The sequence below is a fragment of the Miscanthus floridulus genome, chromosome 1 (genome assembly GCF_019320115.1).
Source record: "Miscanthus floridulus cultivar M001 chromosome 1, ASM1932011v1, whole genome shotgun sequence".
Classification (NCBI taxonomy): Eukaryota; Viridiplantae; Streptophyta; class Magnoliopsida; order Poales; family Poaceae; genus Miscanthus; species Miscanthus floridulus.
The window spans coordinates 110,782,331-110,800,591 of NC_089580.1; the positions used below are offsets into that span (position 1 = coordinate 110,782,331).

Consider the following 18,261-nt stretch of genomic DNA (forward strand, 5'->3'; position numbering starts at 1 on the left):
ACCAGGTGTGATCCAGTGCCTGAAGTAAGTTTATAGTGACCAAAGCTATCTTAACTTAGGATCACTACCCTTAGAAATTCATGTATTTGTATGATGATTTGCTCATCTTAGCATAGCTATACAAGATAAGCCTGCTCCTATTTAGGTATATTCTTTTATTCTTTATTCTTTCTTTTATCTTTATCCTTGAGATTGACTTGAGTGTGTGTGTCACACTATCCAATATTTATCCTATCTTACTCCTATTATGAACTTTGGTCTATTATACAGTCTTGTTATCTTGACTATGTCTTTACGAGAGACTTTTACACCATACCTTCCTTTAGGAAAATATAATTAAATGATACCCGAATACCTTCGGGTGAAATGCTACAATGATATATCTATGCGCTTGCAGAAGATTTCTGCATGTGTTCAGAAATATCATCATGACATTTCTGGTGCCATTGCTAGGAAACACCAATCCTAGTGATGATGCTAAGAAATGCCAACAAGCATTTCTGTCGCTGTTGCTGGGGATTGACTTAAAACTCCATATTTGGTGATGTCGCTTGGAAATGCCAACAAGCATTTCTGGTGCCATTGCTGGGGAAGGCACTGGTTAAAAGAAACTATTAGGACATGTTCATGATGATATGCATGTGTAGTAGCCATTGCTCATAACAAGATGACTTTGCTTGTTTTCTCCTATTGTGGATGAAAACAGGATAGTGTAAGACGGTTTCAACTTGCTGATGAACTTCACCAAGAATCTAGAGACATTTCTAAAGAAGGCCTGACCTCATGACGATCCTCCTTCCGCTACTCCGCCGGCAACCGAACCCGTCATCAAAGCACCATCCGTACCAAACCCTATGGCCGACAGGACCGGCCTAATCATGATGGCGTAGGCTAGTCTATTCGGTAGACTGCCTAGTGAGGATGCCAACACTCATTTGCAACACTTCCTGGAGCTGCGTGACACCATCGTCAAGAAGGATGTCACACCTAAGATCATCAAACTCCATCTGTTTCTGTTCTCCCTCCTAGGGAGGGTGAAATAGTGGTTCTACAAGGACCTAGAAGCTGTCAACACATGGAACAAGTGTTGCACGACATTTCTCCAAAGTTCTTCCTGATGGGCAAAACCAATGCCCTTCGTGGAAGAATTTCCAACTTCCAGCAGACAACATCATAATCCATTCCAGAAGCGTGGGAGAGGCTACATGAATACATCCTTGCCTGCCCACACCATGGGATGGAAGACTAGTTGATTCTTCAAAACTTCTACAATGGGCTAACTTCCACATCTAGAGCCCACATAGATGCTGCTGCCGGAGGAGCCTTCTTCTCACTCACAGTCAATGGAGCTACATCTCTCATTGAGAAGATGGTCTCTAACCAAGGTTAGAGTGAAGACAGACTCTAAACCCAAGAAGATGACATGCATACCATGGAGGAAACAGATATGCTGACTGCAAATTGGATCTCTTAATAAAACGCTTGGACAAGCACGATGCCATAAAAGGAGCAACTTATGGTACCGTCCAATCGCTCTACTCGCATAAACCATGCGAGATGTGCGGAGACTTCAGACATTCGGGGAATGGCTTCCTCAAAACCTAGGTAGATGTGTGGTACAACAACTACAATGAGTTTTGTCCACAAGGAGATCCCGGGTGGAATCAGTCGCAACCACAAAATCAGGAAGGTAACTATTCTCATTCAAATTTTGCAAATCAACCTTACTTGAAAGAACCTATGTTAGGGCAAGCCAAAATAAATGAAAATCTCATTATGAATCTTGCCTCTAACAATAAAATTTTGGAAAAACATTAATCCAGACTTAGAAGGCTTAACCTCTTCTTTCACAAATCAATTAAGCCTTAATAAAATATTTAAAATCCAACTAACTCAAATAGACGCTACAATTCCTGCATATGATTTTGAAAAGATCTTGGGGCAACCTGAAATTTCATTTGAAAATATCAATATGGTAATCACGAGGGATGGTAAGTCCACTCATGATCTACCATATCCTAACCATGCAGGAAAAGCTAAAAAGCACGGGGGTACAGCCCGAACCTTAGGCTTTGAGCTAGCTTGGAGGTGGACCACACAAGGTAACGTGTATCTTACACTCTCACCATTTTCCGTTACCTTGTATAAAAAAGAGAGAAATAAAATAATAATAATAATAATAATAATAATAATAATAATAATAATAATGAAAAAAAACCAATGGTTCTCTTGTACCATTCAATGTTTTCACCTCTGTTGGATGATTCTTGTTTATCCTTTAATGCTTCCTCTCTCTATGCTGGCATATTTTGGTTTGGGAGTGTTGGTTATACATCTTTTAAATTAAGCGTGGTGCTTGGTTTAAAGTTTGGATGTAATGATCATACTTCTATAGGCCTTTTAGTTTAAGCATGGTGCTTAGGTTAATTAGCCTACGTTGATCAAATGAGACATGGTGTCTAGTTTGATCATTGAATCAAAACTGCTAGTGTAGATTTTGGTTGATCATATGGACTAACCCCTGCAGAAATTTATCAACTTCATGAGGGCAAGTCTTTGAGATGACAACAGAGATGAAAATTTGTTTGGTGAACCTTGATTAAAAATAATAATAATAATAATAATAAATAATAATGATAAAAATAATAACAATAAAATGTATTCCACTCCACATATGTGTAGTAAGAATGTTTAGTTTCTCCTTTGTTGAAATGATGAATAGTTGCTCTATTTTATAATTCATCTGTGCCTAGTTTATAACTTAGTATTCCCCAAGATTTAAGTTTGTTGGCTAAAAATGTCTCATCCTAAAAACTTAAAACTTGTGGGTTGCAAACGCATGATCCTTTTCTAAGTGGTTGCAAGTTATGATATGGTACAAATGGAATTTGCTATGACTTTGTTCTAAGAGAAACTTGACACCCGGAGTTTTATTTTCAAAAAAATAATAAAATGAAAAGTTCCTCAATGATAGCATTTCTTACCAAGGCCATATGACACCATACAAAATACAAAACCTTAGTCATATGCTGCTTGTTTTCACATTGAGCTTTGTCAAATTGTTGTGACCCTTGTTGAGATTCTTGTCATGCACCCATGATCAAGATTCACGTACACCCACAAATAAAAATGCTAACTCTTACATAGAGAGTTACGCAAAAACATGCTTTTCCGTCCACAAAAATAAATACTCCATTCATTTTACATGAGTCTGTCTCTCCAAACTTTCATATGCCGAAAGGGAGTATGGGCAATGCTAAAAAAAGAAAGAAAAGAAATCCATGCCAAAGGGCACGAGAGAAAAAAATGCATGCCAAAGAGCATGAGAAAAAATATAAATCCCATGCTAAAAAGCTTGAAGAAAAAAAGAAGAAAAGAGAAAGATAGCCCATACTTTCAAAGGCAACCATCAAAAAGAGAGAGAGTCATGTTCAAAGGAGTACAAAAATATTTAGAATTAGGAAGATTTTAAAAAATCCACACACTTGCACATTCTTGATGAAAATGTATGACTTGCATCTCCTCAGATCCGGTTTTTGACTTAGCAACATTATGTGATGCAAGTATGCCTCTCTTTCATTCCTACCTAAAACTCCACAGAAAGCCTATTAGAATGTAGGATGTAAAGAAGGCAATATCAAAAAGCCTTTGGTGAGGAACATACACATTTGAGCGATCGAGTGAATCATTTGAGGAACTTACTTTTATTTTACAAAACTCTTAAAACCTTCGGAAAGAAAGTCGATCAAGGAATGAATGGCTAGCAGTTCTATGAAACCGTTCTATCTTGCAACCATCCAAGACTTGGAAAAGCAACAAGCCCCACAGGGATCAAGGTAAAAAGGGTGGATAAAATGCCAACTTATTTAGATCAAGGAAGAATACTTTGTTATAAGCATGGTACTTTTGAATTGTAATCGGCATTGAAGCAACTTTTGATCAACAACCAATGTCTTAGCTCTTGCTTGGGACGAGCAAGGGGTAAGCTTGGGGGATCTTGTTGGTGGTCCTTAACAACCATATTAGACCACCAATTAAGATACAAACAAAGGATAAACTAGCATGATTACTCACATATGTTATTTATATTGACCTATTTTCATATGTATTGGAGAATCATTGTTTTATAGGGTATATACATGAAACACATGGAAATGGAGTCAAAATGCCCAACCAAGAAAGCACAAAATAAGCAAATAAAGAGAGAAGCCCACCTACCCATCTAATCTAGGCCAAGCACCAGCATGGCTACGCTCCTAGCCCAACAAGGAACTGCCATGCAGAAGGCGGTTGCATGCAGGCGCCATCAGGCACTGCCCTCCGTGCCTCTCGCTTCCAGCTACCACATGTCGCCTCCTGGTGCCTCCCCTGTGGCAGAACCTCCTAAGGAATCGGGCCCACATGCACCTATCGTTGTCTTAACAGACCTCGGATAGCGTACACGAGTTCCCAACAACTCAACAGGTCTGTCGGGTGTCCTCGGGAAACCCGAATCATCCACGATTCTCTTTTCAAACAGGATCCCAATCACAGTCATTGCAGATTACAACAGTTTATTCAAATATATACCAGAGTAAAAGATAGCGGAAGTCTTAAGATAACATAATTACAAACCAGTTGTTTTCAAACTTACAATACCATAAGTGTTATACAACCATAGTAGCGGGATAATATTACATTAACTTTATTTATCATACAAACTAGTGCCTTGTCCAAAGGCCATTCATTACTCCTCATCATCATCGTTGACTTCAAACACTGACATGCAGCAGGGACCAAAACAAGCCTGCGCATGCGACTCACCTGCAACAAGGGTTAACAAACCCTGAGTACAAAGGTACTCAACAAGACTAACCCGACGTAACGGGGTGTAAGACTTTAGAGATGCAGGGATTTTGAATTAGTTAAAAGGGTCAAAAAGGACTTTTATAATTTGAATGTGAATTCAAATTTGATTTGTCTTCCTTTTACTTAGATTTTGATTTTTGACCAGTAACATGGCCCATTAGGGTTATTTGAGTCAAAGGACATATGACCTCATATGATCACATGAAATTTAACCCCTGTAGTCATGATCTGTATTTAGGGTTTTTGAAACACATCACATGAAATAACAACATTATGAAATAAACCTTATTTAGTGAATGCATTCAAAACTTTATACTATATGAATGCTTTGCAATGCACATGATGACATGTCAAATTTTAGTATTAGGTCAAAACACCAGAGGTGTTACAACCCTTCCCCCTTAAAGAAATCTCGTCCCGAGATTTAAAACTTAAGGCTAAGTAATGGAAAAGGAAATGTGTCAAGCTAACACACCATAACTTTATTCAAAAAGCTAGCGAGGGGGTTTTCCATTCTGTTAACAACAAGACAAGTTACAATATAGACAAGGTATTGCAACTAGATAGAAGCGAAGAAGTCAGGAAAATTCTCTTCTAAGTAATCCTCGGACTCCCAAGTAGCTTCATCTTCAGTGTGTTGATTCCATTGTACTTTGTAGAACTTGATCGTACGTCTCCGAGTGACTCGATCTTTCTGATCTAAGACTCTAATGGGGTACTCGGCATAAGTCAAATCAGGTTCTAGTTCTACACGACCAAAGTCGATTTCCTGGTTAGGTACTTGAAGACACTTCTTTAACTGAGATACATGAAAGATATCATGCACCGCTGACATGTGATCTGGTAACTTGACGCGATAGGCGACTGGTCCACATCGTTGTTGGATCTGAAAAGGACCGACATAACGGGGCGCCAACTTTCCCCGAATCCCAAATCGATGAACTCCTTTCATCGGTGATACCTTGAGGTAGACATAATCTCCCACTTTGAATTCTAATGGTCGTCTCCTCTTATCAGCATAGCTTTTCTGCCGGGATTGAGCTATCTTCATATTAGCTTGTATGAGTTTAACTTTCTCTTCAGCTTCCTTGACCACATCCGGTCCAAAGAACCAACGTTCTCCAGCTTCTGACCAATTTAACGGTGTTTGGCACCTACAGCCATACAGTGCTTCGAATGGTGCCATTTTAATACTCTCTTGATGGCTATTGTTATACGAGAATTCAGCTAAGGGAAGGCACTCATCCCATTTAGCACCAAAGGAAAGAACACATGCTCTTAACATATCTTCAAGAATTTGATTTACCCTTTTGGTCTGTCCGTCTGTTTGCGGATGATAAGCAGAACTACGGATAAGTTTAGTTCCTAAAGACTCATGTAGACTTTTCCAAAACTTGGATATGAACAATGATCCTCTGTCAGAGACAATGGTCTTGGGTGCCCCATGCAGACTGAAAATTCTATCAAGGTAAATCTTTGCATACTGCTCCGCTCGATATTTATCTCTGACTGGCAAGAAATGAGCTATTTTGGTTAGACGATCAACAATAACCCATATTGAATTGTAGCCTGCAGATGTCCTAGGCAACCCTACTATGAAGTCCATACAAATATCTTCCCATTTCCAAGATGGAATTGGTAACGAATGTAATGGACCTGCAGTCTTCATATGAACTGCTTTGACTCTCTGGCAAATATCACACTTGGCCACATATTGAGCTATTTCTATTTTCATTTTGGTCCACCAATATCTCTTTCTCAGATCATGATACATTTTGTTGCTACCCGGATGAATGGAGTATCTTGTAGAATGAGCTTCATCAAGAATCTGCTTTCGTAGCTCCGGATTTTTGGGTATTACCAACCTATCCTTGAACCATACGACATCTGATTCATCAATCTTGAAACATGTTGGTTTTCCAGATCTGACTTTATCCTTAATATGGGCTATGCCCTTACTTTTCTGTTGAGCAGCAATGATCTGATCTTTGATAGTGGACTCAACTACAATACTGGACAGGTAACCTTGTTCTATGATTTGTAACTTCAGATGATCCATCTCCTGACACAACGTTCGCTGCATCGGTTCTACAATCAAGCAATGACAATGACTCTTGCGACTCAGGGCATCGGCAACCACATTAGCCTTGCCCGGATGATAATGCACTTCTAAGTCATAATCTTTGATAAGTTCTAACCATCTTCTTTGCCTCATATTCAGCTCTGACTGAGTGAAGATGTATTTCAGACTCTTGTGGTCCGTATAAATATGACATATATTGCCCAATAAATAATGTCGCCAAATCTTGAGTGAATGGACAACAACAGCTAATTCAAGATCATGGGTGGGATAATGTTCCTCGTGCTTCTTGAGTTGTCTGGAAGCATATGCTATGACTCTGCCTTCTTGCATAAGAACACAGCCAATACCAATTCCAGATGCATCACAATAGATATCAAATGGCCTCTCGATATCAGGTTGTGCTAATACTGGTGCAGTTGTCAGCAACTTCTTCAATGTCTGAAAGGCCTCTTCACATTCTTTTGACCATACAAACTTTGTTTGATTTTTCAACAGTCCAGTAATTGACTTCGCAATTCTAGAGAAGTCAGGGATAAACCGACGGTAATACCCTGCCAACCCCAGGAAACTACGAACTTGATGAACAGTTGTAGGTGCCTTCCAATTGAGGACTTCTTCTACCTTGCTCGGATCAACAGCTATACCTTCAGCAGATAGCACATGACCCAGAAATTGTACTTCCTCCAACCAAAATGCACATTTGCTGAATTTGGCATATAGTTGGTGATCTCTTAATCTTTGTAGAACAATACGGAGATGTTCCGCATGTTCTTCTTTGCTCTTAGAGTAGATAAGAATGTCATCAATAAACACCACGACAAACTTATCCAACTCAGGCATGAAAACTGAGTTCATCAGGTACATGAAATGAGCCGGGGCATTGGTCAGCCCAAAAGACATGACTAGATACTCATATAGTCCATATCGGGTAGTAAACGCTGTCTTTGGCACATCTTCATGTCTGATCTTAATCTGGTGGTAGCCTGATCTTAAGTCTACCTTAGAGAATACCTTAGCTCCCGCAAGTTGATCAAAAAGTAAATCGATTCGGGGTAAGGGATATTTGTTCTTGATGGTGACTTCATTTAATGGCCTATAGTCAACACATAACCTTAAGGTTTGGTCCTTCTTCTTCATGAAAATAGCAGGACATCCCCAAGGTGATGAACTGGGTTGAATGAAACCCTTGTCTAACAACTCTTGTAGTTGCATTTTTAATTCTGCTAATTCTTTCGGTGGCATCCTATATGCTCTTCTGGACACTGGTGCTGTCCCTGGTTTCAGATCAATTCTGAACTCTACGTCTCGGTCTGGTGGCAGACCAGGCAGGTCATCGGGAAAGACATCCGTAAACTCACCTACCACTGAAATTTTCTCGGCCCCTTCAACAATAGTTGCACAGACAGTCTCCACTGTACTCTTAGGAAAAGGAAGTTGGATGAGAAGTTGGGTTTTGCGGTCAGGTGCATTTACCCTTATTGTTCTACGCAGGACATCTATGATAGCCCCGTGTTGAGTTAGCCAGTTCATACCAAGGATCACATCTATATCTTGATCCTTTAATATCAGCATATTGGTAGGGAACTCATATCCTCCCAAATCAATAGGTACATGCTGAACTACCTCCCTTGTACAGATTCGTCCCCCTGGCGACTGTATATGATAGGGTTCTTTTGTTTCCCCAATAGCTATCCCATGCTTCACAACAAATGTACGATTGATGAATGTATGGGATGCACCAGAATCAAATAAGGTAATTGCAGGATGCTTAGCAATGGGAAACATACCCATCATAACTGGTTCTCCTTCTAGAATAGATTCCACTTGCATATAGAATACCCTTCCAGTTTTCTTCTCAGCCTGACCCTTCTGATTATTCTGAGCATTGCCCTTGTACTGATTCTGAGCTTGATTAACAGGGACTTTGGGTGCATCAGGATTGTTCTTCCTAGGATACGGACATTCTCGGGAAAAATGCCCGGGTTTACCACAATTATAGCATGGAAAATTGTGATTCTGGGAAGTAACATTGCGGTTTGCATTATTGGCATTGTTCTGCTGCTGTGGTGCTTGATGAGTGTAAGGTGTATTAGTTGCAGGGCGAATGAAGATTTGCTGCCTGCTTTGGCCTTGCTGTGGACGGAATGGCGTACGGCCATGATTCTGAGGATGGTATACTATCTTCTGACGCTTGCCACTTGATGATCCGGAAGCAACTATTTTCTTCTTCTTCGCCTCTTTGTGTCGGCGGAAATTTTCTTCCGAAGCGATAGCAATGTTGATTGTTTCATGGTAAGTTGCATTACCACAGGCTGCCATCATTGTCTGAAGTTTAGTGTTCAAGCCTCGAAGAAAATGGTTCTTTTTCTTCCTGTCCGTGTTCACATACTCAATAGCATACTGAGACAGGTGGTTGAAACGCCCAACATAATGCATCACCGGGTGCTCCCCTTGCTTAAGAGCCAAGAACTCTTCCAGCTTCATGGTCATCACACCATCTGGAATATAATGTGCCCTGAAGGCATCCTTGAACTCCCTCCAGTTGATTTGGTGACCAACGGGCTGTACTGCTACCAAATTTGCCCACCAGGCACCAGCAGCTCCTCGGAGTTGCTGTGCCGCAAACCTTGGTTTTTGAACCTCAGTACAGTGGATTAGCTCGAACTTTTGCTCTATTGTCCTAAGCCAATCATCGGCTTCTAAAGGTTCGTCTGCCTTAGAGAATACAGGCGGACGTGTGTCAGTAAAATCCACATAAGTTGACTCGTCGTTTCCATTATTACGACGGCCACGATTAGGGTATGGTGCCTGCTGGTTCTGCGCTAACTCCCTTAATAGCCTGGCATTTTCTGCCGTTGCGTTGACGAGTGCAGCTATGGCATCTGCCATAGTCGAGGGCATTGGTGGAGGATTTGGGCACTCATCATCATCATGCGAGCCACTAGCACCAGTTCGGGTGATAGGACGAGGCATCTGTTAGAGAAATACATTTACGTACATTATTCTTTATTGAAAGCTTTTAAAAGGTTGCATGCTACAAAGGGTTCTTATTTAAATTACATGTCTTGTATCCCACAAGACAACCCTGGTTCTCTAGGAAAGCAGTAAAGGAACTACTACTACTCCAAGTTTTCTGTCTTCGGCATCCATGCCCGTATCAGACGAAACCTCATCTTCATCTGAGAAGTACACTAACTCCTCAGGGTCCTCCTCCTCTTCTTCATTCTCGACCTCTCCTGGAGCTACAATCATTTCTTCATCTGTAACTTCACCATCCCCATGAGGTGGATGAAGTTGAGCATACAGCATGTGGACATTTTCATGAAGAATGGCATTGTCCATCTCCAGGTCCTCTACGTAGAACTCCAACTCATTGACGCGTTCATTGGCCGCATCTTCTCGTGTCCAGGCTTCATTCCGCAGCTCCATGGTCATGGTGATACCCCTTTGCATTTCCGCCAGCTCTTCTTGGTCTTTGGCATGAGCTCGACGAAGAGTGTTGAGCTCCTTATTAAGGTTCTCGACGTTGGCGGGGTTGCTCGAAGATCCTTCCTCTCCTAGGTTCTTGGAACTTCCTTCACCAAGCTCGTGATTTCTTGGTGCCAATTGGTGATGAGGGACTCCATGAGGTCCGGTGGACTTGCGTGCGGTTTTCTTGGTCTTTGCCATAGCCTAAAGAATTTAGGGTAGGACTATAAGAATAGCTTGAGGATAACGGAGGTTAGCAAGAATGGGCTTGACATTACTTACCCAACCACTATTAAGGGGAATTATTATGCAATGTGCTCAAGCATGATGCATGAATCGATCTTACGATTCTAAGTACAAAAGATTGATATAATCATAAGCACTAGATTTTCATAATACATAGGACAAACCTAATCATATTATCCACCACAAACTTTCAAATAAGACAGGCTTGAGGCTAGATCATAGGTAAGAAGAAAGAAATTGAACTTTCAAAATATCATGTTTACTTTCATTGATCCAAATCATTTTGAAGGTTTTCTAAAGTAACCTACAATGATCTTAGATGGGAACTGCTCTGATACCAGCTGTGGCAGAACCTCCTAAGGAATCGGGCCCACATGCACCTATCGTTGTCTTAACAGACCTCGGATAGTGTACACGAGTTCCCAACAACTCAACAGGTCTGTCGGGTGTCCTCGGGAAACCCGAATCATCCACGATTCTCTTTTCAAACAGGATCCCAATCACAGTCATTGTAGATTACAACAGTTTATTCAAATATATACCAGAGTAAAAGATAGCGGAAGTCTTAAGATAACATAATTACAAACCAGTTGTTTTCAAACTTACAATACCATAAGTGTTATACAACCATAGTAGCGGGATAATATTACATTAACTTTATTTATCATACAAACTAGTGCCTTGTCCAAAGGCCATTCATTACTCCTCATCATCATCGTTGACTTCAAACACTGACATGCAGCAGGGACCAAAACAAGCCTGCGCATGCGACTCACCTGCAACAAGGGTTAACAAACCCTGAGTACAAAGGTACTCAACAAGACTAACCCGACGTAACGGGGTGTAAGACTTTAGAGATGCAGGGATTTTGAATTAGTTAAAAGGGTCAAAAAGGACTTTTATAATTTGAATGTGAATTCAAATTTAATTTGTCTTCCTTTTACTTAGATTTTGATTTTTGACCAGTAACATGGCCCATTAGGGTTATTTGAGTCAAAGGACATATGACCTCATATGATCACATGAAATTTAACCCCTGTAGTCATGATCTGTATTTAGGGTTTTTGAAACACATCACATGAAATAACAACATTATGAAATAAACCTTATTTAGTGAATGCATTCAAAACTTTATACTATATGAATGCTTTGCAATGCACATGATGACATGTCAAATTTTAGTATTAGGTCAAAACACCAGAGGTGTTACATCCCCCACATCAGTTGCATGTGGTATCTGGTGGAATATTCTCTAGAACAGACGTTTCCATGGCTATAAATAGAAGAGGAGGCCTCCCCTCTCACACACACCACACTTGAACCTCTCTCCCTCCACTTGTACTCTTTTACTATTTTTAGTAGTGTAGTTGGAGCTAGGAGAAGCTACTTTGAAGAGCTAGGACATCTAGAAGGAATCTTGGTATGATCAATATGAAGAGTTCTTCTATGTTCTTGTTCTTATAATATCAATATAGTTATGTTATGAAATTAGAGCAAAGTTCTTATGTTATTCAGTTAGCATATGAAACTTTATGCTTAATATTTCATACATACATGTTTAGACCAAGATCTAAATTGAGGTAGTGAGTTCTAATTTAATATTAGTTTTGGTCATTATATTCTTGTGGGTTCGTCGTTTGTCCCCATGGTGGATGCTCTAGTAAGAGGACTCCTGATAAAGACAGAAGTTCCTAGCCACTGCTAGGGTAGTAACCAATAGCGTAGATGTGGTGTCTATGTTAGAAGTTACCTTTGTTTGTGTCGTATCCTCCAGTTGAGGGGTAGGCGATAGGTGGTGATAGCCTATCTGTCCTTCATAATCCCCCATGTTTGGATACGGCGTAGAGCTACAGGCCAGCCTCGCCTAGCAGACCAGGTGTGATCCGATGGCCGAAGTAAGTTTATAGTGACCAAAGCTATCTTAACTTAGGATCACTACCCTTAGAAATGCATGTATTTGTATGATGATCTACTCATCTTAGCATAGCTATACAAGATAAGCCTGCTCCTATTTAGGTATATTCTTTTATTCTTTATTCTTTCTTTTATCTTTATCCTTGAGATTAGCTTGAGTGTGTGTGTCACACTATCCAATATTTATCCTATCTTACCCCTATTATGAACTTTGGTCTATTATATAGTCATGTTATCTTGACTATGTATTTACTAGAGACTTTTACACCATGCCTTCCTTTGGGAAAATATAACTGAATGATACCCAAATACCTTCGGGTGAAATGCTACAACGATATATACATGCGCTTGCGGAAGATTTCTGCATGTGTTCAGAAATATCGTCATGATGTTTCTGGTGCCATTGCTAGGAAACACCAATCCTAGTGATGACACTAAGAAATGCAACAAGCATTTCTAGTGCCATTGCCGGGATGGACTTAAAACTCCATATTCAGTGATGTTGCTTAGAAATGCCAACAATACATAGATTGCAAACTAAAGGTACTGATCTCTATAGGCTTACATAATGAACCGATGTAGCTGTGCTCCTCCTATGTGGCACTCCTGCTTGATAGGTAAAAATGAATATAATTAGTGCATCCTTCGAATTGGTAGGCAATGCACCATGGAACCCCTCTTCTTCCTCCTAGACAATGCAGGAAAATTGTTCAAAAGCACTCATACTCCACTTGCACAAAGCAGCACAATTAATAATATTCAACACACCATTCCTTTAGTTACGAAGCCCAAATTGGCCTATATATAGAACCAAAACAACTACCTACCTAAACAAAGGCATGCCGTCATTACAACAAAATACAACATATGCACCTTTACTGCTCTGCTAATGACTCCATGAACAAGGGAACATAAGGAAGATAGTGAGGTCTGCCACTCATACATAATAGTTTCTAGGTACTTCTAGGATAGCCGATGGCCCGGGCAGGGAGGACATGAACTTTACTATGGTTCATATCATATGCAAGCAGTGATTTGTCCTCCCCAACAAGGAAAATCAAATTCTATTCTAGATGAACTACAATCACTCTGTAGGCCGCATCACAAACCTCGGTACCAATTTCAATATTCTTCTTTCTAAATAGATCTAGCGTGGTCACCTTATACTTCACTGTCCATTTACTAGTACCATAGTCTTCAAGGATCCAGATTGAAAGCTAATACCTATTCAAAGTATCAGTAGTACATAAACACAACTAACCCTGAGCTTCATGGATGGAGATTGCATCACCAGTTGGCCTATGAATTTTCCTCTATGTTTTTCCCTCCATATCAACTGTAACTATCCAGGTGAACTCCAGCATGTGCATAAAACCATTAACAAACACACCTTTCCCATATGTGGATACTACAATACCCTCGCCCCATTCAGATTCTTTAAAGATCCATGCTCCAGTTTTAGATGAGTAGATGTGGACACCTAAGGAGTCATCATCATTGATCCCATATTCAAATGCATGGAAGTGTGAGGAGACTGTCGGATCGAACCCCAAGCGAGCTAAACCACAAGAATGGTTGCTACCCACCAGTAGCAACCATTTCTTAGTCACCAGATTGTAGACAACATAGCGATTCCAAAGTACCAGAAGAGGATGAGGCCCCGAGAGCAATATGAGATCATGACATCCTGAATGGGGAAGGGTAAGAAGGACAAGGAGTGGTATTCACCGTTGATGATGGTGAAGCTGCGTTTGCATTTCTAGCTGTGGTTGAAGAATCTAGTGAGAATCTAGGGCAGCTCCTTACGATACTCGGATCCCGAGATGAGGCTATTCTAGGAGCGATAGACATACTTGTAGCTGCACAAGGAGCAGGAGGGGAGCCAGCTAAGGATGAGGACCAAGACATGGTCTAAGAGGTTGGCCAGTTTGTTCGTCTTGTTAGGGGCCTCCTCCTCCATCTTGACGAGGATCTAGTGGAGCGGGGACGGTGATGGAAGCGGTGGCACTGTTGTCTGAATTAGAGAAGGAGCAACTATAGAGATGTGTTCATGAGCTCATTAATAATCAGATGGAAGCTTCATTCGTACTCAGATGAGTGAAGAAGGGAATAAAAATCTAAGAACAATGCATAAGGGAAGTGCGAAAGGATTACCATTGCCTTTGGATCTTGAGGCATTGAGATCGAGTGGCAATGGTGGTGATGAGTACCACCCTAGTCACCGGTGGATCTGTGTTGTCTACCTATCGGTGAGGCATACCGACGTGGAGCACTAGCTTGTCTATAGTGACTGGCGGCTTGCACGCTGTTGAGTAGGGGCGGTCGCACAGTTCGGCACTAGGGAGCAGGGTGGTGATGAGGAACAACAGCACTAAGGAGGAAAAAGATATGGTGGGGAGCATCCTTTGTAAGCAACTATATCAGATGTGGGAATGCAAATTTCTGAAAAACTTTGTAAATACATGCGGGAGTGGCGCGTAGGACTCATGCGTGGGCTTGGAAATTGATGAAAGCAGTGGTAAAGGCTACTGGCGGTGATGATTGGGAGATGTTAGCACCTACTAATGACAGACGTGTCATATGGTCTATGAACTCTAAGGCGTACAAATGGAATGTTCAAGTTACAGCAAACAGAGATGAACCTAAAGTAATAACTACTAATATTTTGAACATTTTTATTCAGAATGCATAGGCATGTTACAATTGAACTACTCACAGGGAGCATTATGAACGATGTCCTCTACATCCACCATGGCCAGGATGCCATCGCCCATGGTGGATAACACGTTGATCAAGTTCTAGCGTTGCCGATAGCTTGTCTCTCACGGGAACCCTGGCTCCACCACAGTCAGATCCTCACCCAGCCAAAGCTAGGTGGTGGCCATGGCCGAAGTGGTCCCTAGGTGAATGTAGTACATGGACACCTCCATGACCTATGATGGCATGGTGTGGAGGCGGTCTGCTAGGGTCGTCCCCACAGGCGTAGGAGTCAAACGCACATGGACGGCATTGCCTGCTGCCGCGTGGAGGTCCTAGTAGCTCCTATTGCTCTCGATCGCCATCTAGGAGGAGACACGGGTGTTGTCCTCGGCTACCTAGTGAAGGCAGATCGCCTCCGCCACCTCACCCTATGTGCAGATTGGCTGCTCCTAGACAGCTAAAAAGGAGATATGAAAACACTACAACTGAAGACACGATGTCGCACATAGTGAAAGAGCAAGATCATATCGTGCCAAATGCTGTACTAGCGAGGCATGCCTAGGCCTCGATGGCGGCAAGCTCTGCCATGGCCGTTTCCTACTTCACGGCAGCAACAGAGAGGCACAGCCGGTCCACCTCCCGGCTCTCCTCGTGGAGGGTGGAGGTGGCCACGTCTAGCTGCTCCACCAACATGAGGACATCATCTGCCTCCCTATCGTCATTGTCGGAGATAGCCAGAAGAGGGGATTGGCTCTCCTATGGTGGCACCACCGAGCTACTGAAAGGTCCTTGTTTGGTTTTGGTAATTGAGTGACAACTTAGGTGGACTAATTGTGTTTATGTGAGATACACAAGTGATTAGTCCACAGGTACATGTGTGTGAGCAACATATGCCATGAAGGTGAAAATGGCTTGGAAATGTTGCAAAGCTCACACATGTGATGATGAAGGAGCTTAAATGCACATGAGACATGACATTGAGTCATGTGATCAAGGTGGAGAAGATCAAGACAAGACTTGTCTTGATAGACCGGTTGCAAGCGTGAAGGGCAAGTTGAAGGCTTTGGAGTGATGGACCACGTGGTGGTGAAGCTTGAGCAAGACTTGGCGCCGATGGACGATGGCAACGGTGAAGGGCAAGTGAAGTCAAGATCGATGAACCAATATGATCACGTGATGATATGAAGTGGATCATATCATTGTTGATCGTGTTGGTGCATGTGTTGCATCGATGTTGGAGGAGATGGAATGGAATGCGCAAGGCAAAGGTATAACCTAGGGCATTTCATTTCACCAGTCATAGGTGTGTAGAGAAGTTTATGACCGGGTTTAGGATAGATGGCCGTACTATCAAGAGGGGCAAACTTGTTTGCATATCGGTCATCTAGTGCCACTCGAGTGATCTAACCTTGCATTGTCGCTAGGATCGAGTGGCGTGGCAAGTTGAGTGGCTAACATCCTTTGGGAAATGATTGTGAAAAGCTAACACACATACACATGGTGGTGTACACTTGGTGGTGTTGGCACATTTACAAAGGAGGTGGTGTTTGCAGGGGTGAGATGGGTTTGGGTCCCTCTCTCCCTCCCGCCAAGCTTGCGAGGCAGGATTCGGCGCTTTCGGGAAAATGAAATGTCTATTTTCTATTGCGCCGGATGCAAATTCTTGTGGTTAGCACATTGGAGCAAGGGTGAAGAAGTTAGAAGTGAAAGCGAGTTGATCGCAAAGACGCTGGCGTCAGTCAACTGACCAGACGCTGGGTCTGAAAGCACCGGACGCTGGGAGCATGCGTCCGGTCGAGCTGGTCAGTTGGCACAGTACTGAGGGTATTGCACCGGACGCTGTCTGTGTCTGGTCAAGGTGGACTAGACACATCCGGTCGAAGAAATACACCTCGGGGAGCTTACTGGAAACGACCGGACGTTGGGGGTTCAGCGTCCGGTCAGTTGAAAGCTGCTGCGTCCAGTCAAGTCAAGTGACCATTGGAACCGGGACACGTGGCCGTCTGAGGGTGACCGGACGCTGTGGTCCAGCGTCCGGTCGGCCCGACCGTTGTCCAGTGAAGGGGTAACGGCTAGTTTAGCCCTTGGGGCTATAAATAGAAGTGGCCTTCAGCCATGGCTGGTGTGGAGCACCTTGGGGGACTTTGTGTCCAAGCTTGAGAGTGCTTAGGAGCCCTCCATCTCACACATACTTGATAGCGATCATCCGATTGTGTGAGTGAGCGATTCTAGTGCGATTGCATTGTGAGGTTGCATCGAGTGGCACTAGGTGATCGAGTTGCAAGCCGGTGGTGCTTGTTACTCTTGGAGGTTGCCACCTCCTAGACGGCTTGGTGGTGGTCTCCATGGAAGCCCGCAAGAAGCTTGTGCGGCGCTCCGGAGAAGTGCTTGTGAGGGGCATTGTGCTCGCCCCACGGGAGCCGCGAAGAGCAACTCTAGTAAAGCGTGTCATTGAGCTACCCTCACTTCCGGGGTAGGTTCTTGCGGCGCCCGACGTGCGGGCTTAGCGGGTGATGCTAATTAGCCGCCGAACCACCAAGTGAGCGGTCGACACAACAGGGACTAGCGTGTTGGCAAACACGTGAACCTCGGGAGAAAAATCATCGTGTCAACCTTGTTCTTCCCGTTGGTTTGCATCCCCATTACACAAGCTTGCAATTACTTTTATACATATTAAGCTTGTGTAGTTGCTCTTGTAATTAGATAGCTTGTGTAGCTTGCTAATTAACTTCTTGCTTGTGTAGCATAGAAGTAGCTCCCTTGCATGGCTAATTTGGTTTTAGTAACCTTGTTAGTCACATTGCTTAGTTTGTGTAGCTAAGTATTTGTGCTCTCTAATTAGGCATTGGTTGCCTTGTTATTGAGCATTGCTAGTGAGCTTAGTTAGCTTTGTGCTTTTGCTTACTAGCATGTGTAGGAGCTCCCTCATTGCTTCAAGTACTAGTGGCATAGGTTTGTGTAACCTTGCTCCTAGAATTGTTTAGGAGAGCTCTAGCTAGCCT

General features: G+C 42.4%; 1 non-coding gene across 1 annotated transcript; it reads right to left on the bottom strand.

The window, feature by feature from the left end:
* Window positions 1-1,132: 1,132 nt before the first annotated feature.
* LOC136512041 (small nucleolar RNA R71) lies at window positions 1,133-1,239 on the bottom strand. The gene has a single exon (XR_010772967.1). It is a non-coding gene; the product is annotated as a small nucleolar RNA R71 (small nucleolar RNA).
* Between the last annotated feature and the right edge of the window lie 17,022 nt (window positions 1,240-18,261).